Consider the following 23970-nt stretch of genomic DNA (forward strand, 5'->3'; position numbering starts at 1 on the left):
AGGAGACACTTTTTTTTTTTACTTTTGAAAAGTTATTTAGCTTTTTTTTTTATTAACTTGAGTATTTCTTATTTACATTTCGAATGTTATTCCCTTTCCCGGTTTCTGGGCCAACATCCCCCTAACCCCTTCCCCTCCCCTTCCTTATGGGTGTTCCTCTCCCCATCCTCCCCCAATTGCCGCCCTCCCCCCAACAGTCTAGTTCACTGGGGGTTCAGTCTTGGCAGGACCAAGGGCTTCCCCTTCCACTGGTGCTCTTACTAGGATATTCATTGCTACCTATGAGGTTGGAGCCCAGGGTCAGTCCATGTATAGTCTTTGGGTAGTGGCTTAGTCCCTGAAAGCTCTGGTTGGTTGGCATTGTTGTTCATATGGGGGAGGAGACACTTTTCAAAACACACAAATAGTGGACTGTAATTCACACCAGAACATTTAAAGCTCAACGGTCCAAATGTGGTGACACAGACCTGTATAATCCCAGACCTGAGAGAAGGCAGGAGGATCGGGAGTTCGAGAAAGGCCTGGGCTTCAAACAACCTGGTTTCAAACTTCTCCCTACTCTCCTCCCAAAATATAAACAACCATAAAACTCAACAGGGAAAAAAATGATAAAATCCAAAGCAGGCATAACATCTGTATTCCAAAGATTCGCAGGTGGCAAATTAGCATGAAAAGATGCTCGATGCTGTATGTCATTTAGGGGTGGTAAATTACTGCAATAATAAAATGGAATCACGTGGCCGCCAGAACGGCAAAACCACAGTGGATGCTGGCAAGCGTGGGAAGCTACAGGGACTGACTCGCACTCACTGCTGGCGGCAATACAAATGGAGTAGGAATTCAGAGAGAAGGCAGTGGATAGCTTCTCACAAACCTGAACATAGGCTCGCCCCGGGATACGACAACCAATGTCTTATGTTACTAGATCAACCTACTGTTCAACAAACAAGTTGAAGATTTATTCATACAAAAGTTAGCACATGAGTCTTTATTGTAACCTTATTCACTAATTCAAATCTCAAAAGCAAGATGTCCTTCAGTATGTATGCACTTAAATAAAGTGTCATATTCATATAGGATATTTTTAGCCATTTAGAAGAGAGCCAGAGGTCACTTACGTAATATGTGCACTCGATTTTGCCACAAGTTTTAAACTGTTCTGAAAAACGAAGAGCGTTTTTTAAAATAAACCCCTAAGCCGCACTCTTCCCCCCCCCCAAAAAAAACCCAAAATTTCTCAAAAAGCTAAAACTAGAACTGTCATATTCCACAGCTATACCACGTCTGGGCACATACTCAAAAAAGTTTATGTCCTACAACAGAGACTGCACATCTGTGTTCATATCTGATCTAGTCCTAATAACTAGATAATGGAATCAGAATAGTGATGGCCATTAACTGATGGGTGGATAACAAAAATGCCATGAATTTACACAGTGGTATTTCTATTCCATACTAAAGAAAAATATGCAGGAAAATGGATAGAATTAAAAAATAGTGTAGTTAGTAAGATAACTTGAGCCTAAATGTTATATATTCTCTCTCATATGTGGATTCTAGATTCGAATATTTAGATTTTTATATTTAGTTGGAAATCTCTATACAGGTCAGAAAATAGGGAAAGAGCCATGAGGGCTTTGGGATTGAGAGAAGTCATGGGGGTGGGGCTGTGACAGTAGAACACGGGTGTTATGAAGGTAGAAGGAAGGAAGCTTGGGATGGAAAGGTTTAAGCATCGATGGGAAGGGTGGGATGGAGGGAGGGAGATAGAGAATCAACCAAAACTAAAGGTGAATGAGAAGCGATATATAAGCCTACTACACTACTAAACTAAAACTAACTAAAATATATGTTGCAGGGAAAGGAGTTTGAACAGAACTACCATGCGTGCTGGATAGCACTGCTCCCAGAAGCCATGGGTTTTTAAACGCAGTTTTCCAGTTCCAGGTACAAGCTGTCTCCCTAGGAGTTACTCAGTGAACTGTCAGAACTTCCCAACATAATCCAGGTTAATGTTACTATGCTTAGCTGGTCACTAAAACTAGATAGTAAGAGCTTATTGTTAAAGACACCACACACTTTAGATACAGAACACACACACACACACACACACACACACACACACACACACACACACACACAGCTAGAATGGAGATAAAAGGCGTCTTCCTGATGGTTAATGTTCATAGTGCCAGGGGCTGTTATGCAGGCTGCTGGGGAAGAAAATGCATCAGAATTCTTACTCCGCTGAGAAGTCTGAGTGCCGTAACAGTGACTTGCCAGGCAGGATATACAATAGTGCAATAGTGATGTGACTGTTCTGAGGTTAATCAACCATTTTCTGATTCGTTCGGCATGCCAGGTCACAGGGGAAGTTCAAGCCTAGTATTTCAAGCCTGGTCAGAAGCTTGTAGTGAGAGAGGTCATGGGCTCCCAGGTATGGAAGCAAAGGGATCTTCTAACAACGTTTGGTTAAATGGGCATCACGGTCTCCTGTACTATGAAATAAAGAAGGATAATGGGAATGAATGTGATCACAAGAAACTCTATATACTTACAAAGTTGCCAAAACTTAAAAGTAAATAAAAATAAATGTGCCAGCTAATTTAAGACATTAATAACAGCAGAAACAATGTTTGTATGACTCAGAAATAGAATGAAGGGGTGATATTACATGGGACTTTCTGGAACCTAAGACAGCTCTGAAAACCAAAGTCTATTTTAAAAATAATCATAAATAAAATGGAACAAAGTTAAACTAAAAGGCCCTTCACTTCCCCCATTTCAATTTTGATAATCTCTTCAAGTTTTCTCCACCCTTCACCTGACTTTCTATTATAACCTTCTGTCCCCTTCAGATTACCCTCTCTGATCAATAGTCCACTCTGTCACAAGAGTGATATTTTAGAACTATAAAGACTTAATACTTCAGTTGTTTCTCGTTGCCTTCAAGATCCAATTTTGTTTGAGAGTTGAGCTGTTTTGTCTGAGACCAGGTCTTACTTTACACTGTAGGTTGTCCTTGAGCCCATTATCCTTCTGTCTCAAATTCTTTGTGCTGAGATAACTGGCCTGAATCACCATGCCTCACTAAATTAATATTCTGAATTCCTTTTTAATTAATTAATTAACTTATTTATTTATTTTGTAGACAGCGTTCTGCCGGCGCGTCTGCCTGTATGTCAGAAGAGGGCACCAGATCTCATTATAGATGGTTGTAAGCCACCATGTGGTTGCTGAGAACTGAACTCAGGACCTCTGGAAGAGCGGCCAGTGCTCTTAACTTCTGAGCCGTCTCTCCAGCGTGAGTCACCAGCCTCTCACTGATTCCTTCCACCTCTCCATGAAGCCACTCATTCTCCTACACACCCAAGTAGTAAATGTGTATAGGCATTCAAGTCTCTTCCTTCTTCCCACCACTGCACATGTAAGGCCTGTTTCTCCTTTAACCTGCCTTAAAATCAGAAAACATACCAGTTTAGTTAGTAAAACAGAAAAAAAATGATGACAGCCAAATTCAAGTTGAAAAATAGGACCTTATGAATTTCTAATGGACACATCCAATAACATACTTGATTACCTTCCAGTGAGAGCCTGAGAAAGCATCCCAGACTAACCTCTGACCTCAAGGATTGAACGAAACCCTCTGAGAAAACAAAAAGGGAGACCTCTTCCTCAGCTAGGTGTGTCACCAGCTCTCCAAACACAAATATATCCGAGCTGGATATCAGCCTGGTCCCATGTCACAATCAAAACAAAGTTAAAGAGCGCCCTTGAGGAAGTTGGCAGGTCATCAGCTGTGCTGGAGTGGGGTGCAGGCAGACTAGGTGACAGTGACTATAGCCATAGGAGGAAGCCGGAACATTGAATAGGTCTTCCACCCGCCAGGTGCAAGGACGAGTCACGTGGGTCTGGGAGGAGGAGGTGAAGAGTGAAAACGAGGGTTAAGATCTGAATTAAAACCATGCCTGGCTCTCCAAAGGTCAGGCCAGGAGAAAAGGTGTTTTATGAAACACCGCAGACTAAAGCAAAAACAAGGGATAAGCATTTTCCTTCTTTAAAAAAAAAAGTCAATGAATTTGCCAGCATCTCAGTGAGACGCGATGATAATTGCGAGCAATCTTCTATAAACCACAGGCCCGCTTTCACTGTCTCGAATGTGTAAAGGGCAGGAGGAGGTTTTATTTCTTTGTAAACCCAAGTTGAGAGGCAGAGATCCAGGCAGCTTGAGCAAAGGGGAAAGTGTGATTTGAAGACTGTCAGGCCATTCAGGCAACAAGAGAACGTGATTAGTCTTGCTCCTCAGCCTCCGCTACACCCAAGATGGCCATAAGCTAGGTTAGGGATGGGGCTGAACCATTGGAGACCGAAGCACCGCTCACAGTCAGGACATGGTTTCCAGTCTCTGCCCTTGAATCTTCAGAACTGACTGTTCCATCATCTCTGCAGCACTAGTTCGTGCCACTGTTTCTATCCCTTCATTAATTCATCTGTCATTCACCCAACAAATACCCACAGCAGCCAGTGGCAGGAGTTACGAGGATTAATAATAAGACCGAACAGCATCCTTTGAACTAAGAAACTAACACCCTAGCTGGGGAAATAGACCAAAAAATAGATGTATACATAGCAAAAACAATATCAGGGGATACTAAGACCTACGAGTGCTAGTAAGAGAACAGATACTGCTTAGACCAAGAGTCCCAGAAAATTCTCCTGAGCATAGCACTCACTTAGAGGGGAAATAAAAACTTTGAGCCAAGATTTTTTTTTCTTACAAAGATGCCAAAAATACACACTGAAGAAAGAAAAAACAGCATCTTTAAGAAATGGAGCCAATAAGAATGGACGGCTATATGTAGAATAATGAAAATAGGTCACCCTGCACAAAACTCAACTACAAATGGACCAGGGACCTCAACCCAAGGCCAAGTACCCTGAATCTGATAAAAGAGAAGGTAGGGAATAGGTTGAACTCATTGGCACATGAAAGGACTTTCTGGATGCTGACAGCACAAGCATTTAATACAAATATTAATAAATGAGACTGCATGAAGTTAAAAAGCTTCCGTATAGCAAAGGACACCATTCAAGCAAAGTAGCAGCTCCTAAATGAGAAAATGCCTTTGACAGTTGTGCGTCCAATAAAGAGTTAGTATCCAGAATATATGAAGAATGTTTAAAAAAATCTGAATATTACAAAAACAAATAACCAAAATAAAAACACAATACAGAACAAAACAGAATTTTCAAAAAGTGAAAACACTTTTGAAAATGCCCGACACCTTTAGCCAGGAAGGAGGTGCAAATTAAAAGCTACTAGGAAACCATGCATGGTGTTGGAAATGTGAATCCTAGCCCTAGGGAGGCAGAGCAAGGAGAACCTTGGTGAATTTGAGACCAGCCTGGTCGATATATCAAGCTCCGGGATAGTCAGGATTACACAGAGAGATCTTATCCCACAAAATTAGAAAGCAACTTACTTGCAGATTTCATCTGACCCCAATCAAAATGGCCAAGATCAGTAAGACAGTAATACCACATGCTGGTGAAGACACAGGGAAAGGTAAACACTTACCTTTGCTGGTGGGACTGCAAACTGGTACAGCCACCATGGAAAAAAGCTTGGAAGAACCCTAGGAAGCTGGGAATTGAACTACCTCAAAGTCCAACTATATCTCTCCTCAAGGCCTCTACGTCCTACTATAGAGATATTTGTTCATCCATGTTCATTGCTGCTCTATTCATAACAGCCTAGATGTCCACCGACTGGTGAATAAATAATAAAAATGTGATATATTTACACAATGGACCATGATTCAGATGTTAACAGAAAGATGAGATATGTCCACCCAGCAGCTGACTCAGATGAATGCAGAAACTCAGAGCCAAACAGTGGGTGAAGCTTAGGGGCTGTTATGGAAGCGTTGGAGGAAGGATTGTAGCCCGGATGGGGATAGGAACTCCACAGGAAGACCACTGAGTCAACTAACCTAATCCTTGGGGCTCTCAGAGATAAAACCACTAACCAAAGAGAAGACAGGGCCTGGACCTAGCCCTCCCCTCACATATGTATGTAGCAGACGTGCCCTCAGTCTTCATGTGAGTCCCAAACTGGAGCAGAGGCTATCCCCAAAGCTGTTACCTATCTGTGGGATATGTTCTTCTAGCTGGGCTGCCTTGTTTGAACTCAGTGGGAGAGGAAGTGCCTAGCCCTGCAGAGACCTAATGTGTCAGAGTTGGGGATACCCAGGGGTACCTCTACCCTCTCAGAGAAGGGGGAAGGATTATGGGAGGGGTGATCAGAGGAGGCAGGTAGCAATTGGGATGCAAAATGAATACATAAAAATAAATTTTTAAAAAAAGAAGAAAAGGAAATAGACACAAAGCCTCACCTCAAACCAAGAAGCTATTTGCAATTGATACCTTCTGTAAAACTGAAAGTTCCTTAACGAAGCGTCTCTGGGTACATCAACCATACTCAAAAGCTTTACCCATGACCAAGAGTAATTGGCCAACACAAAATCGACTTCATGTTTTTCTGTATGTCTGCTTTTTGTTTTATTTTGTTTGGGGTATTTTTGTCTTGTTGTGGTTTTTTTTTTTTGTTTATTTGATTTTCAATTTTTGTACGAGAGAGAGAGAGAGAGAGAGAGAGAGAGAGAGAGAGAGAGAGAGAGAACATGAAGTTGGGTGAGTAAGGAAGTGGAAAGAACTTGGTTGGGGGTGTCAGTGAGAAAAGAGGATAGTCTAAATATGTTATATAAAAATATTAATTAAAAAATTGAGTCAGGCATGATGATATATGCCTTGAGTCCTAGTATTTGAGAGGCAGAGGCAGGCAGGATTGTCTTTTATAACGCAAAACTTGTATCCGACCCATGCTAATTTCATGCTTTGGTGATATTAAGATTAAATGGAATTACAGATTTTTAGATTCCTATAGGCAGTGAATGCTTTGTAAACTGCAGCTCAGAAACCGACATGGCAGTGGTGGGTTTGGTGTAGACCAGAGAATCTGCACCACCCGAGGACGAAGCACAGTCTGCTGACTGTGATTAGGCTCTCAAGCATCCATGATGTGATTCGCCAGCTCATAGACATCTCACAGGACTGACTCCTAACTCCAGGGAGTTCCCATGGGAACACTGCAAACTTAGAGCCCCAGGAAGGCCCCACACCCACTGACCCTCCTTCTTCTCTAAGTCTGACTTTGGGGTTATACTGAGGAATGAAAAGTCTGTTCTGTTGTGGAGAAAACTGTCACTTCTAATTTGTTTTCATGCACAGATCGATGGGAGGGTTTGGAGACACAGGGAGCTGTGATTTCTCAATCTTGGGGTGCTTCTAACAGGTTCGGTTATTTTGCTTTTGAAGCAAAGCAGCACACTCTTTACCCAAGCAGATCTCCGTACTCATAAAGCTGTTTTGCTAACAGTGATGTCTAACAAACGACTTCTGTTTTACCTTCTTTTTCAATATTATCCACAAATCCTTCCCAAGACCTAACCAGTCATTGAGCTCTTTAAAAGGGCAACCATTTTGTTTCAAACGCCTGGGCTAAAGCCCCCCTGATGAAAAGAGAAAAGTGTTTACTTTGACACATTGATCTGTCCCAGATCTGTCCCAAAGCACACAAGATGGGCAGCTAAAGGAGGTGTTGTGCCTCACTGGGAAATGGGTCAAACTTAACTCCCTTCAACCCAATTAGCAGCTCTCTATTTTCAGGGTATTTCTATCCGTGCAACCAAAACTCACAATGTGCACTGCTGATTACCTACTGAGAAGCATGCTCTGAGATTACCCACAAGCCCAGAGAGCAGAGAACATGCACACAATACTGAACAATGCCCCAACAGAGAAAACAGTTGAGAGAACATCATGAAGAACCGTCTAGGTTTGAGTAAGCAATTCCGTTCTGGGGGACTTGTTTTTCATCACAAAATATTTCATAATATATTCATATTCTTCCAAGATTGTCCAGAAAACATTAGTCGCTGACATGTAAGGGCTTAGTGAACTAGGTGTTTTTCTTGTATAGTATGTCATTTAAAATGGAAGATATCTTTCTGGCATAGGTGGCCTTACTCAAATGACATGTCTCTTCAATGTTTTAGCAACAAAGACCTTGGGTTTTGGGGGGATTTTTTGTTTGTTTTGTGTGTGTGTGTGTGTGTGTGTGTGTGTGTGTGTGTGTGTGTGTGTCTTCATTATTTTAGCAACAAGGATTTTGGTTTTATGGGGGGTTTTTGTTTGTTTTGTTTGTGTGTGTACGCGTTGTGTGTGTGTGTGTGTGTGTGTGTGTGTGTGTCTTCAATATTTTAGCAACAAAGACTTTGGGTTTTTGGGGTTTTTGTTTGTTTTGTGTGTGTGTGTGTGTGTGTGTGTGTGTCTTCAATATTTTAGCAACAAAGACTTTGGGTTTTGGGGGTTATTGTTTGTTTTGTGTGTGTGTGTGCGTGCGTGCGCGCGCACACGCGCACATGCATGTTTGGGAGATTGGATTATATACAGGATCTATGAAAGATCATAGGATCCTTGGACCTGGAGTTACAGGGAGCTGTTAGATACCAGGATGCTGGAAGCTGAACTTGGGTTCTCTTGAAGATACAGTGCTCATAACCAGTGAGCATTCCCTCCCACCCCACAGCTTTGTTTCTATTCTAAGAGCTAGAAAGGGATTAATTTAAAATAAAAACGACAGAATTGGGTATGCAAGCTATAGCTTGGGAACGTGAGAAGGGTGTGGCCACACATGCTTGGTGGCTCTGAGGCAGGGCCACATAGCATTAAGCTCTGCGTGGGCTCAGGCTCAGATAGCTGCTCCTGGAAAATAAATTTAGAGTGGATTTTCACTGAAGAGGGAGAGGGGTAGAAGTGAGGAGCAAAGAGAAAAGATTAAACGGATGAGCAAGAAAGTAGAGTCTACATTCGCCCACAGATGGCTGCGGCTTCCTCTGCGGATTTGCTCAATTTACCCTGTGACCTTAAGGGAGATGAGGAACCTTGAGTATCGTTTAACTAATGCACAATGCAAGGAAGTGAATTTCTGCTATCTGCAAAGGGGGCTGCCCAGTGCCCGTCATAGGGTGGTGAGTGACAGGTGTCTGTCTAGATGCCTCGTCTCACAGCAGTCAGACCTTCAGAAGAGCAGACTGCCTGTGGGATCAAAGGCCTCGTGGTTAAGTTAGAGCAGCCATGTTTGAGTTCTGAGGACCTGCTTATTCCTACAATGGTCAAAAAAGGAGCTTTAAATTCAGAAGAGTCACCAAGAAGTCGGCTGACATAGAGGGGCTTTTCCTTACTGTGGGTGGCAAATGCCAGCTGAAGTCACCAGGTGGCTCTTCCTGACGGCTCTTTGCCTTATAACTGAGTTACTCTTCAACAAGTTTTCCTGTCTTATCATTTGGTTGTCTAGCCTATAGTTGGACCAGAAGCACTTTATTTTTTATAAAACTGCACCTTGTTTATTTTGCATACTTTTAATTTCAGAACAAAATAAAACAAACAAAAAAAAACCACAATACACAACACCCAACCCTGCTATTCTGTGGGAGGGGATCTTCCTGCCTTAAGGCACAAAGACGGAATAGAAGAGATTCTTATAGACACAGCAGAGAGCCATGTGGGTCAGGGCCAATCAAAGCTGTTGGGGGAGCCACAGGGATACTATACTGAGGGCATGGGCTTCCCATGAGCCTTTAATCCACTTCTTCCATGAGAGAGGCATCCTTGTACCTTCCAGTGGGAGGATCACATCAGAAAGAGCAGCACTAGGGTCTTCTGCAGTGACGTCATCTTCATCAATTCCCAGGCCTAGTTTAATCATGCAGTAGATGCGGGGTCCTCAAGTGAGAAGCCAGAGGAGAGCAGAGCCATTTCAAACAGCAGCAGCAGGTTCTTGACAGCTTTGTCGTTTTTTGTCTGCCTCAGCCTTCTGCCACAGGATCCCCACAATGAGGTGGTCAAGGCTGATCTCTAGGTGTTTGCTGGCCATCATGTAGCCCGTTGTAGAGTTGTCCCGCAGTGCATGGGCCTTCGTGATCCATACTGTGTTGGCTGTCCAGCCATAGGTGCTTGTCACAATCCAGCAGGGGCAGACACAAGCCATTGAAGATTGTCACTTTTTCAAACCTCCTTGTCCAAGATCTCCTTCATGTGCTTGCAGAGATTCTCAAACTTTGTCTTGCTCTCCTTCATATACTTTTTTTTTATTAACTTGAGTATTTCTTATATACATTTCGAGTGTTATTCCCTTTCCTGGTATCCGGGCAAACATACCCCTCCCCCCTCCCCTTCCTTATGGGTGTTTCCCTCCCCATCCTCCCCCCATTGCCGCCCTCCCCCCAACAGTCTAGTTCACTGGGGGTTCAGCCTTAGCAGGACCCAGGGCTTCCCCTTCCACTGGTGCTCTTACTAGGATATGCATTGCTACCTATGAGGTCAGAGTCCAGGGTCAGTCCATGTATAGTCTTTAGGTAGTGGCTTAGTCCCTGGAAGCTCTGGTTGCTTGGCGTTGTTGTACATATGGGGTCTCGAGCCCCTTCAAGCTCTTCCAGTTCTTTCTCTGATTCCTTCAACGGGGGTCCTATTCTCAGTTCAGTGGTTTGCTGCCGGCATTCGCCTCTGTATTTGCTATATTCTGGCTGTGTCTCTCAGGAGAGATCTACATCCGGCTCCTGTCGGTCTGCACTTCTTTGCTTCATCCATCTTGTCTAATTGGGTGGCTATATATGTATGGGCCACATGTGGGGCAGACTCTGAATGGGTGTTCCTTCAGTCTCTGTTTTAATCTTTGCCTCTCTCTTCCCTGCCAAGGGTATTCTTGTTCCCCTTTTAAAGAAGGAGTGAAGCATTCACATTTTGATCATCCGTCTTGAGTTTCATTTGTTCTAGGCATCTAGGGTAATTCAAGCATTTGGGCTAATAGCCACTTATCAATGAGTGCATACCATGTATATCTTTCTGTGATTTGGTTAGCTCACTCAGGATGATGTTTTCCAGTTCCAACCATTTGCCTACGAATTTCATAAACTCGTTGTTTTTGATAGCTGAGTAATATTCCATTGTGTAGATGTACCACATTTTCTGTATCCATTCCTCTGTTGAAGGGCATCTGGGTTCTTTCCAGCTTCTGGCTATTATAAATAAGGCTGCGATGAACATAGTGGAGCACGTGTCTCTTTTATATGTTGAGGCATCTTTTGGGTATATGCCCAAGAGAGGTATAGCTGGATCCTCAGGCAGTTCAATGTCCAATTTTCTGAGGAACCTCCAGACTGATTTCCAGAATGGTTGTATCAGTTTGCAATCCCACCAACAATGGAGGAGTGTTCCTCTTCCTCCACATCCTCGCCAGCATCTGTTGTCCCCTGAGTTTTTGATCTTAGCCATTCTCACTGGTGTGAGGTGAAATCTCAGGGTTGTTTTGATTTGCATTTCCCTTATGACTAAAGATGTTGAACATTTCTTTAGGTGTTTCTCAGCCATTCGGCATTCCTCAGCTGTGAATTCTTTGTTTAGCTCTGAACCCCATTTTTTAATAGGGTTATTTGTTTCCCTGCGGTCTAACTTCTTGAGTTCTTTGTATATTTTGGATATAAGGCCTCTATCTGTTGTAGGATTGGTAAAGATCTTTTCCCAATCTGTTGGTTGCCGTTTTGTCCTAACCACAGTGTCCTTTGCCTTACAGAAGCTTTGCAGTTTTATGAGATCCCATTTGTTGATTCTTGATCTTAGAGCATAAGCCATTGGTGTTTTGTTTAGGAAACTTTTTCCAGTGCCCATGTGTTCCAGATGCTTCCCTAGTTTTTCTTCTATTAGTTTGAGTGTGTCTGGTTTGATGTGGAGGTCCTTGATCCACTTGGACTTAAGCTTTGTACAGGGTGATAAGGATGGATCGATCTGCATTCTTCTACATGTTGACCTCCAGTTGAACCAGCACCATTTGCTGAAAATGCTATCTTTTTTCCATTGGATGGTTTTGGCTCCTTTGTCAAAAATCAAGTGACCATAGGTGTGTGGGTTCATTTCTGGGTCTTCAATTCTATTCCATTGGTCTATCTGTCTGTCTCTCTACAAATACCATGCAGTTTTTATCACTATTGCTCTGTAATACTGCTTGAGTTCAGGGATAGTGATTCCCCCTGAAGTCCTTTTATTGTTGAGGATAGCTTTAGCTATCCTGGGTTTTTTGTTATTCCAGATGAATTTGCAAATTGTTCTGTCTAACTCTTTGAAGAATTGGATTGGTATTTTGATGGGGATTGCATTGAATCTGTAGATTGCTTTTAGTAAAATGGCCATTTTTACTATATTAATCCTGCCAATCCAAGAGCATGGGAGATCTTTCCATCTTCTGAGGTCTTCTTCAATTTCTTTCTTCAGAGTCTTGAAGTTCTTATTGTACAAATCTTTTACTTGCTTGGTTAAAGTCACACTGAGGTACTTTATATTATTTAGGTCTATTATGAAGGGTGTCATTTCCCTAATTTCTTTCTCGGCTTGTTTCTCTTTTGTGTAGAGGAAGGCTACTGATTTATTTGAGTTAATTTTATACCCAGCTACTTTGCTGAAGTTGTTTATCAGCTTTAGTAGTTCTCTGGTGGAACTTTTGGGATCACGTAAATATACTATCATATCATCTGCAAACAGTGATATTTTGACTTCTTCTTTTCCGATCTGTATCCCCTTGACCTCCTTTTGTTGTCTGATTGCTCTGGCTAGAACTTCAAGAACTATATTGAATAAGTAGGGAGAGAGTGGGCAGCCTTGTCTAGTCCCTGATTTTAGTGGGATTGCTTCGAGTTTCTCTCCATTTAGTTTAATGTTAGCAACTGGTTTGCTGTATATGGCTTTTACTATGTTTAGGTATGGGCCTTGAATTCCTATTCTTTCCAGGACTTTTATCATGAAGGGGTGTTGAATTTTGTCAAATGCTTTCTCAGTGTCTAATGAAATGATCATGTGGTTTTGTTCTTTCAGTTTGTTTATATAATGGATCATGTTGATGGTTTTCCGTATATTAAACCATCCCTGCATGCCTGGGATGAAGCCTACTTGGTCATGGTGGATGATTGTTTTGATGTGCTCTTGGATTCGGTTTGCCAGAATTTTGTTGAGTATTTTTGCGTCGATATTCATAAGGGAAATTGGTCTGAAGTTCTCTTTCTTTGTTGTGTCTTTGTGTGGTTTAGGTATGAGTAATTATGGCTTCGTAGAAGGTATTCGGTAGTGATCCATCTGTTTCAATTTTGTGGAATAGTTTGGATAATATTGGTATGAGGTCTTCTATGAAGGTTTGATAGAATTCTGCACTAAACCCGTCTGGACCTGGGCTCTTTTTGGTTGGGAGACCTTTTTTTGTTTTTGTTTTTTTTTTTTTTTTTTTTTTATTAACTTGAGTATTTCTTATATACATTTCGAGTGTTATTCCCTTTCCCGGTTTCCGGGCAAACATCCCCCTCCCCCCTCCCCTTCCTTATGGGTGTTCCCCTCCCAACCCTCCCCCCATTGCCGCCCTCCCCCCATAGACTAGTTCACTGGTGGTTCAGTCTTAGCAGGACCCAGGGCTTCCCCTTCCACTGGTGCTCTTACTAGGATATTCACTGCTACCTATGGGGTCAGAGTCCAGGGTCAGTCCATGTATAATCTTTAGGTAGTGGCTTAGTCCCTGGAAGCTCTGGTTGCTTGGCATTGTTGTACTTTTGGGGTCTCGAGCCCCTTCAAGCTCTTCCAGTTCTTTCTGTGATTCCTTCAATAGGGGACCTATTCTCAGTTCAGTGGTTTGCTGCTGGCATTCGCCTCTGTATTTGCTGTATTCTGGCTGTGTCTCTCAGGAGCGATCTACATCCGGCTCCTGTCAGTCTGCACTTCTTTGCTTCATCCATCTTGTCTAATTGGGTGGCTGTATATGTATGGGCCACATGTGGGGCAGGCTCTGAATGGGTGTTCCTTCAGTCTCTGTTTTTTTTTTTTTTTTTTTTTTTTTTTTTTTTTTTTTTTTTTACATTTTTTTTTTTTTATTAACTTGAGTATTTCTTATATACATTTCGAGTGTTATTCCCTTTCCCGGTTTCCGGGCAAACATCCCCCTCCCCCCTCCCCTTCCTTATGGGTGTTCCCCTCCCAACCCTCCCCCCATTGCCGCCCTCCCCCCATAGACTAGTTCACTGGTGGTTCAGTCTTAGCAGGACCCAGGGCTTCCCCTTCCACTGGTGCTCTTACTAGGATATTCATTGCTACCTATGGGGTCAGAGTCCAGGGTCAGTCCATGTATAGTCTTTAGGTAGTGGCTTAGTCCCTGGAAGCTCTGGTTGCTTGGCATTGTTGTACTTTTGGGGTCTCGAGCCCCTTCAAGCTCTTCCAGTTCTTTCTCTGATTCCTTCAATAGGGGACCTATTCTCAGTTCAGTGGTTTGCTGCTGGCATTCACCTCTGTATTTGCTGTATTCTGGCTGTGTCTCTCAGGAGCGATCTACATCCGGCTCCTGTCGGTCTGCACTTCTTTGCTTCATCCATCTAGTCCAATTGGGTGGCTGTATATGTATGGGCAAAATGTGGGACAGGCTCTGAATGGGTGTTCCTTCAGTCTCTGTTTTAATCTTTGCCTCTCCCTTCCCTGCCAAGGGTATTCTTTTTCCTCATTTAAAGAAGGAGTGAAGCATTCACATTTTGATCATCCGTCTTGAGTTTCGTTTGTTCTAGGGATCTAGGGTAATTCAAGCATTTGGGCTAATAGCCACTTATCAATGAGTGCATGCCATGTATGTCTTTCTGTGATTGGGTTAGCTCACTCAGGATGATATTTTCCAGTTCCAACCATTTGCCTACAAATTTCATAAACTCGTTGTTTTTGATAGCTGAGTAATATTCCATTGTGTAGATGTACCACATTTTCTGTATCCATTCCTCTGTTGAAGGGCATCTGGGTTCTTTCCAGCTTCTGGCTATTATAAATAAGGCTGCGATGAACATAGTGGAGCACGTGTCTCTTTTATATGTTGAGGCATCTTTTGGGTATATGCCCAAGAGAGGTATAGCTGGATCCTCAGGCAGTTCAATGTCCAATTTTCTGAGGAACCTCCAGACTGATTTCCAGAATGGTTGTATCAGTTTGCAATCCCACCAACAATGGAGGAGTGTTCCTCTTCCTCCACATCCTCGCCAGCATCTGTTGTCCCCTGAGTTTTTGATCTTAGCCATTCTCACTGGTGTGAGGTGAAATCTCAGGGTTGTTTTGATTTGCATTTCCCTTATGACTAAAGATGTTGAACATTTCTTTAGGTGTTTCTCAGCCATTCAGCATTCCTCAGCTGTGAATTCTTTGTTTAGCTCTGAACCCCATTTTTAATAGGGTTATTTGTTTCCCTGCGGTCTAACTTCTTGAGTTCTTTGTATATTTTGGATATAAGGCCTCTATCTGTTGTAGGATTGGTAAAGATCTTTTCCCAATCTGTTGGTTGCCGTTTTGTCCTAACCACAGTGTCCTTTGCCTTACAGAAGCTTTGCAGTTTTATGAGATCCCATTTGTCGATTCTTGATCTTAGAGCATAAGCCATTGGTGTTTTGTTCAGGAAATTTTTTCAGTGCCTATGTGTTCCAGATGCTTCCCTAGTTTTTCTTCTATTAGTTTGAGTGTGTCTGGTTTGATGTGGAGGTCCTTGATCCACTTGGACTTAAGCTTTGTACAGGGTGATAAGCATGGATCGATCTGCATTCTTCTACATGTTGCCCTCCAGTTGAACCAGCACCATTTGCTGAAAATGCTATCTTTTTTCCATTGGATGGTTTTGGCTCCTTTGTCAAAAATCAAGTGACCATAGGTGTGTGGGTTCATTTCTGGGTCTTCAATTCTATTCCATTGGTCTATCTGTCTGTCTCTGTACCAATACCATGCAGTTTTTATCACTATTGCTCTGTAATACTGCTTGAGTTCAGGGATAGTGATTCCCCCTGAAGTCCTTTTATTGTTGAGGATAGCTTTAGCTATCCTGGGTTTTTTGTTATTCCAGATGAATTTGCAAATTGTTCTGTCTAACTCTTTGAAGAATTGGATTGGTATTTTGGTGGGGATTGCATTGAATCTGTAGATTGCTTTTGGTAAAATGGCCATTTTTACTATATTAATCCTGCCAATCCAAGAGCATGGGAGATCTTTCCATCTTCTGAGGTCTTCTTCAATTTCTTTCCTCAGTGTCTTGAAGTTCTTATTGTACAGATCTTTTACTTGCTTGGTTAAAGTCACACCGAGGTACTTTATATTATTTGGGTCTATTATGAAGGGTGTCATTTCCCTAATTTCTTTCTCGGCTTGTTTCTCTTTTGTATAGAGGAAGGCAACTGATTTATTTGAGTTAATTTTATACCCAGCTACTTTGCTGAAGTTGTTTATCAGCTTTAGTAGTTCTCTGGTGGAACTTTTGGGATCACTTAAATATACTATCATGTCATCTGCAAATAGTGATGTTTTGACCTCTTCTTTTCCGATCTGTATCCCCTTGATCTCCTTTTGTTGTCTGATTGCTCTGGCTAGAACTTCAAGAACTATATTGAATAAGTAGGTAGAGAGTGGGCAGCCTTGTCTAGTCCCTGATTTTAGTGGGATTGCTTCAAGTTTCTCTCCATTTAGTTTAATGTTAGCAACTGGTTTGCTGTATATGGCTTTTACTATGTTTAGGTATGGGCCTTGAATTCCTATTCTTTCCAGGACTTTTATCATGAAGGGGTGTTGAATTTTGTCAAATGCTTTCTCAGCATCTAATGAAATGATCATGTGGTTCTGTTCTTTCAGTTTGTTTATATAATGGATCATGTTGATGGTTTTCCGTATATTAAACCATCCCTGCATGCCTGGGATGAAGCCTACTTGATCATGGTGGATGATTGTTTGGATGTGCTCTTGAATTCGGTTTGCCAGAATTTTATTGAGTATTTTTACGTCGATATTCATAAGGGAAATTGGTCTGAAGTTCTCTTTCTTTGTTGTGTCTTTGTGTGGTTTAGGTATAAGAGTAATTGTGGCTTCGTAGAAGGAATTCGGTAGGGCTCCATCTGTTTCAATTTTGTGGAATAGTTTGGATAATATTGGTATGAGGTCTTCTATGAAGGTTTGATAGAATTCTGCACTAAACCCGTCTGGACCTGGGCTCTTTTTGGTTGGGAGACCTTTAATGACTGCTTCTATTTCCTTAGGAGTTATGGGGTTGTTTACCTGTTTTATCTGTTCCTGATTTAACTTCGATACCTGGTATCTGTCTAGGAAATTGTCCATTTCCTGAAGATTTTCAAATTTTGTTGAATATAGGTTTTTATAGTAAGATCTGATGATTTTTTGAATTTCCTCTGAATCTGTTGTTATGTCTCCCTTTTCATTTCTGATTTTGTTAATTTGGATGCACTCTCTGTGTCCTCTCGTTAGTCAGGCTAAGGGTTTATCTATCTTGTTGATTTTCTCAAAGAACCAACTTTTGGTTCTGTTGATTCTTTCTATGGTCCTTTTTGTTTCTACTTGGTTGATTTCAGCTCTGAGTTTGATTATTTCCTGCCTTCTACTCCTCCTGGGTGTATTTGCTTCTTTTTGTTCTAGAGCTTTTAGGTGTGCTGTCAAGCTGCTGACATATGCTCTTTCCTGTTTCTTTCTGCAGGCACTCAGCGCTATGAGTTTTCCTCTTAGCACAGCTTTCATTGTGTCCCATAAGTTTGGGTATGTTGTACCTTCATTTTCATTAAATTCTAAAAAGTTTTTAATTTCTTTCTTTATTTCTTCCTTGACCAGGTTATCATTGAGTAGAGCATTGTTCAATTTCCAAGTATATGTGGGCATTCTTCCTTGATTGTTATTGAAGACCAGTTTTAGGCCGTGGTGGTCCGATAGCACGCATGGGATTATTTCTATCTTTCTGTACCTGTTGAGGCCCGTTTTTTGACCAATTATATGGTCAATTTTGGAGAAAGTACCATGAGGAGCTGAGAAGAAGGTATATCCTTTTGCTTTAGGATAGAATGTTCTATAAATATCCGTTAAGTCCATTTGGCTCATGACTTCTCTTAGTCTGTCTACATCTCTGTTCAATTTCTGTTTCCATGATCTGTCCATTGATGAGAGTGGGGTGTTGAAATCTCCCACTATTATTGTGTGAGGTGCAATGTGTGTTTTGAGCTTTATTAAGGTTTCTTTTACGTATGTAGGTGCCCTTGTATTTGGGGCATAGATATTTAGGATTGAGAGTTCATCTTGGTGGATTTTTCCTTTGATGAATATGAAGTGTCCTTCCTTATCTTTTTTGATGACTTTTAATTGAAAATTGATTTTATTTGATATTAGAATGGCTACTCCAGCTTGCTTCTTCTGACCATTTGCTTGGAAAATTGTTTTCCAGCCTTTCACTCTGAGGTAATGTCTGTCTTTGTCTCTGAGGTGTGTTTCCTGTAGGCAGCAGAATGCAGGGTCCTCGTTGCGTATCCAGTTTGTTAATCTATGTCTTTTTATTGGGGAGTTGAGGCCATTGATGTTGAGAGATATTAAGGAATAGTGATTATTGCTTCCCGTTATATTCATATTTGGATGTGAGGTTATGTTTGTGTGCTTTCATTCTCTTTGTTTTGTTGCCAAGACGATTAGTTTCTTGCTTCTTCTAGGGTATAGCTTGCCTCCTTATGTTGGGCTTTACCATTTATTATCCTTTGTAGTGCTGGATTTGTAGAAAGATATTGTGTAAATTTGGTTTTGTCATGGAATATCTTGGTTTCTCCATCTATGTTAATTGAGAGTCTTGCAGGATACAGTAACCTGGGCTGGCATTTGTGTTCTCTTAGGGTCTGTATGACATCAGTCCAGGATCTTCTGGCCTTCATAGTTTCTGGCGAGAAGTCTGGTGTGATTCTGATAGGTCTGCCTTTATATGTTACTTGACCTTTTTCCCTTACTGCTTTTAATATTCTTTCTTTATTTTGTGCGTTTGGTGTTTTGACTATTATGTGACGGGAGGTGTTTCTTTTCTGGTCCAATCTATTTGGAGTTCTGTAGGCTTCTTGTATGCCTATGGGTATCTCTTTTTTTAGATTAGGGAAGTTTTCTTCTATGATTTTGTTGAAGATATTTACTGGTCCTTTCAGCTCGGAGTCTTCACTCTCTTCTATACCTATTATCCTTAGGTTTGATCTTCTCATTGAGTCCTGGATTTCCTGTATGTTTTGGACCAGTAGCTTTTTCCGCTTTACATTATCTTTGACAGTTGAGTCAATGATTTCTATGGAATCTTCTGCTCCTGAGATTCTCCCTTCCATCTCTTGTATTCTGTTGGTGAAGCTTGTATCTACAGCTCCTTGTCTCTTCTTTTGGTTTTCTATATCCAGGGTTGTTTCCATGTGTTCTTTCTTGATTGCTTCTATTTCCATTTTATTCCTTCAACTGTTTGATTGTGTTTTCCTGGAATTCTTTCAGGGATTTTTGTGTCTCCTCTCTATGGGCTTCTACTTGTTTATTTATGTTTTCCTGGAATTCTTTCAGGGATTTTTGTGTCTCCTCTCTATGGGCATCTACTTGTTTATTTATGTTTTCCTGGAATTCTTTCAGGCATTTTTGCGATTCCTCTCTGTAGGCTTCTACTTGTTCTCTAAGGGAGTTCTTCACGTCTTTCTTGAAGTCCTCCAGCATCATGATCAAATATGATTTTGAAACTAGATCTTGCTTTTCTGGTGTGTTTGGATATTCCATGTTTGTTTTGGTGGGAGAATTGGGCTCCGATGATGGCATGTAGTCTTGGTTTCTGTTGCTTGGGTTCCTGCGCTTGCCTCTCGCCATCAGATTATCTCTAGTGTTACTTTGTTCTGCTATTTCTGACAGTGGCTAGACTGTCCTATAAGCCTGTGTGTCAGGAGTCCTGTATACCTGTTTTCCTCTCTTTCAGTCAGTTATGGGGACAGAGTGTTCTGCTTTCGGGCGTGTAGTTTTTCCTCTCTACAGGTCTTCAGCTGTTCCTGTGGGCCTGTGTCTTGAGTTCACCAGGCAGCTTTCTTGCAGCAGAAAAGTTGGTCTTACCTGTGGTCCCGAGGCTCAAGTTTGCTCGTGGGGTGCTGCCCACAGGCTCTCTGCGGTGGCAGCAACCAGGAATACCTGTGCCGCCCCTTCCGGGAGCTTTAGTGCGCCAGGGTTCCAGATGGCCTTTGGTGTTTTCCTCTGGCGTCCGAGATGTATGTACAGAGAGCAGTCTCTTCTGGTTTCCCAGGCTTTTCTGCCTCTCTGAGGGTTTAGCTCTCCCTCCCACGGGATTTGGGTGCAGAGAACTGTTTATCCGGTCTGTTTCCTTCAGGTTCCGGTGGTGTCTCAGGCAGGGGTCCTGCCGCTCCTGGGCCCTCCCCCACGGGAGCCCAGAGGCTTATACAGTTTCCTCTTGGGCCAGGGATGTGGGCAGGGGTGAGCAGTGTTGGTGGTCTCTTCCGCTCTGCAGCCTCAGGAGTGCCCACCTGACCAGGCAGTTGGGTCTCTCTCTCACAGGGTCTGGGAGCAGAGAGCTGCTTCGGGCCGGGATCCGAGGGTGTGGCTCTCCTTCATTTTCTTCCTCTCTCCCTCATCCTCTGTCAGCTCCAGGCCCTCCTTTGTCACTGAGACCAGGCTCTTCCCATCAAATTCCTTCAGCTGCTGCACTCAATGCTCATCAATGGGCTCAGTCATGTACACCACCTCAAAGCCCCATTTCTGCACACGTTCCACAAAGGCAGAACTGGCCACTTGCTCTTTGTCTCACCAGTGATATAGTAGATGGACTTCTGTGTCTCCTTCATGCAAGACACATACTCTGACAGGGAAGTCATCTCCTCTCCAGACTGAGAGGTCCAATAGCTAAGAAGCTCAGAGAGACAGCGACAGTTAGTGGAATGTTCATGGATTGCAAGCTTTAAATTCTTGGAGAACGCCTCATAAAATTTCTTGTAGTTCTCTTTGTCTTCAGCCAACTCAGAGAAGAGTTCGAGGCACGTCTTCACAGTGTTTTTGCGGATGACTTTCAGGATCTTGCTCTGCTGGAGTGTTTCTCGGGAGATGTTCAGGGGAACATCCCGGAAGCAACCATGCCACAGATAAAGTTGAGGTACTCAGGTATCAGCTCATCACAGCTGTCCATGATGAACACATGACAGACATACAATTTGATGTTGTTCTTCTTGTTGTTGTTCTCAAAAAGGTCATAGGGAACTTGCCATGGATGCCCTGAATTCCAACTGCCCTTCTACAGAGAAGTGTTTGACTGTCAAGTGGCCTTTCCAATCATTGGTGAGGCTCTTATACAACTCACCATATTCCTATTGTGTGATGTCATCTAGATTTCTGATCCAGATAGGCTTCGTCTTATACAGCTCTTCCTGGTCAATGTACTTCTCCTTGATCTTCTCTGTTTTGTTTTTCTTATCTTTGTTGTTGTCATCCTCCTCATTAGATCCCAAATTCTCAATCTTAGGCTTCCCTCATCCTCCTTATCTTCCTCCTCTTTCTCACCTTTCTCTTCCTCACCTTTCCCTTCCTCTGCCACATCATCACTGATCTCCTCTCATTCCTTCTCCAAGTAAAGGGTGATAGGATAGCCTATGAATGGCGAGTGTTTCTTCACCATTTCCTTGACCCTCCCCTCCTCTACTACTCCATCTTGTCTTCTTTGAGGTAAAGGATCTCGTTGGTACCCCAGCCAATGGGCTCACCATGGCCTGCACCAATGGTGAAGGATCCACCAGCGGAAGACTCCCAGGCATACTGTTCATCATCATTGTGCTTTGTGACTACGACCACTCTCTCTGCCACTAGATAGGCAGAGCAGAATCCGACACCAAGCTGCTGAATCATGGAGATGTCTGCACCAGCCTGGAGAGCCTCCATGAATGCCATTGCCAGACTTAGCAATGGTTCCCAAGTTATTTATGAGGTCAGCCTTGGTCATGCCAATGTCCAGGGCATCAGAAACATTAAAGACCAACTCCCAGAGGAAAATCTCCTTGTTTGAGTAGAAAGTATTGATGACGGGGGACATGAGCTGGGTAATTTCTGCCTGAAAGACAAAGGTCTCCACCTCTTCCTCTCCATGGTACACTTCCTCAGGCATCTTGACAAGAAAGCCAAGCAGTAGTACAGAGCAGGGTGGGCCTGGATCACGTTCAACTATCACAGCAAGCCTAGGCTGTTCCATGGTAACTCAAGAGCCTGGAACACTCTTTTTAGTTTTTCTAAATTAACTTTATTTGATCAGTGTTTGCAACTACCTCTCCTATGAAAAAAGTTTTATATAATCAAGATTATCCTTAATTTTAATAATTTCAATTTTATCGTTTTCCATAACTGTGATAATATCTGACCACACTAGAATAGAAGTAATTTCACCAACACCAACTGCCCAGTGAATGTTTCTGAATAGCTGACTGTTTGGTAGAAAAGGTATAGGAACATACTGTTCAAGGTTGTCAGTCATAATTGCTAAAGTATATTTTGGTTCATCAGTTTCTCTACCTTGAGCTGGGAAGAAGAGAAGGAAATTGTCCATTTAGGCACATTGTGTGGACTCATGATGTGTGATACCTTAGGTATATTAAAAAAAAAGTCACTGCCCACAAGCACTTTCTTCTAACTTTAAGGTTTAATTAGCAGACAAAGTATTAGGTTTCACTGTGGATTTCAAATATAATTTGTTGCCCAACACCTCCTGCCCCTCCCCCTGACCTTCCACATCCAATGGCTTCTTACCTGCTTCTATGACACATGTATTCAATTACCTCCTCCCCTCACCTAGTTCCCTTTCTGGTTACATGATCTATAACTTCATATATATAAATCTAGGACAAACACATGAGAGCAAATTATGCTGTATTTGTGTCTCTGAGTCTGGGTAACCTTCATAAGATATTTTTTCCAGATCCATCCATTTTCCTGTAAAGTTCATATTACCATTTATCTTCATGGTTGAATAAAATGTTATTGTATATAAAATTACACTGTACATTTTTATTAACATTCATCTACTAGTGGACACCTAGGCTGATATCACTTCCTAGATAGCATGAATAGAACAGTGATGAATATAGATGTAGAAGTATATCTATGGTAACATATATATATACATATATATGTGTGTATATATGTGTGTATATATATATATATATGCCCAAACTGTCTATGAGTACTTTATATTTCTTTCTTTAACTTCTACATATCTTCCAGTTTCAATCAATAGCACCAAGAGAGTGTACTCGTGTTGCTAACACTGGTGCAAAACCAAAATAGCTTTTGCTAGAGGCTTTCACTAGGTCCTCAAATGACTCCTTTCCTCAAGCAAATTTTGAAGCAGTGGAGAAGTGAGACACAGGAAAGACGAGTGGAGGGAAGGAACAGATAAACAGGCTCTTTCTACATTAGCCTAGACTCTAACCCTAGTCCCTGAGCAAGTCTCCACCTCACAGCCTTAACTTTTGGCATTCTGTTTCCATGATTCCTGGTATCTAAGTTTGGCCTGCCTGGATTTGCTTTTCCCTTCCTATCTTGACCCACACAGCTATGAGTTCTGCAGGAGCAGAAGTCTGATTTAAAAAAAAGCCTGATGAGGTGGCCCAGAGTTGTAACCCCAGCATTCCTGTGGCAAGATGGGAGACAGAGATAATTGTTCAGGGGTCACCTAACTTAGAGTATACTGACTGCATGGCATAACGGAATGAGACAACACACATTTCAAGAAAAGGAATGGAAAAGACTGACTTCCCAAAATTATCCTCTTGTCTACACATATCACCACAGTGTGCATTTAGCCACATTCATACATACTACATGCAGCAATGATAATGATGATAAGCATTTTCAAAATGTTTTAAAGAAGTCCATGCAAAACCATAGCTGTCCTATAGTGAGAATTCTGGAACTTGGCTTCTTTAAAAACACAGAAATATAAGGATGTGCTTTCATTTAAGTCCCAGGTACGGGATATGGGGCTGCTTCAAT

At 42.1% G+C, this 23970-nt stretch overlaps 1 protein-coding gene and 1 pseudogene; one reads left to right on the plus strand and one right to left on the minus strand.

The window, feature by feature from the left end:
* Positions 1 to 23970, plus strand: part of Erich1 (glutamate-rich 1) — a gene marked incomplete at its 5' end in the record, with an annotated part of 52793804 nt that overhangs the window by 37967651 nt on the left and 14802183 nt on the right.
* On the minus strand, positions 9702 to 22090 carry Hsp90ab1-ps4 (heat shock protein 90 alpha family class B member 1, pseudogene 4; annotated as a pseudogene).

The sequence above is a fragment of the Rattus norvegicus genome, chromosome 16 (assembly GCF_021556685.1).
Source record: "Rattus norvegicus strain SHRSP/BbbUtx chromosome 16, alternate assembly SHRSP_T2T, whole genome shotgun sequence".
Classification (NCBI taxonomy): Eukaryota; Metazoa; Chordata; class Mammalia; order Rodentia; family Muridae; genus Rattus; species Rattus norvegicus.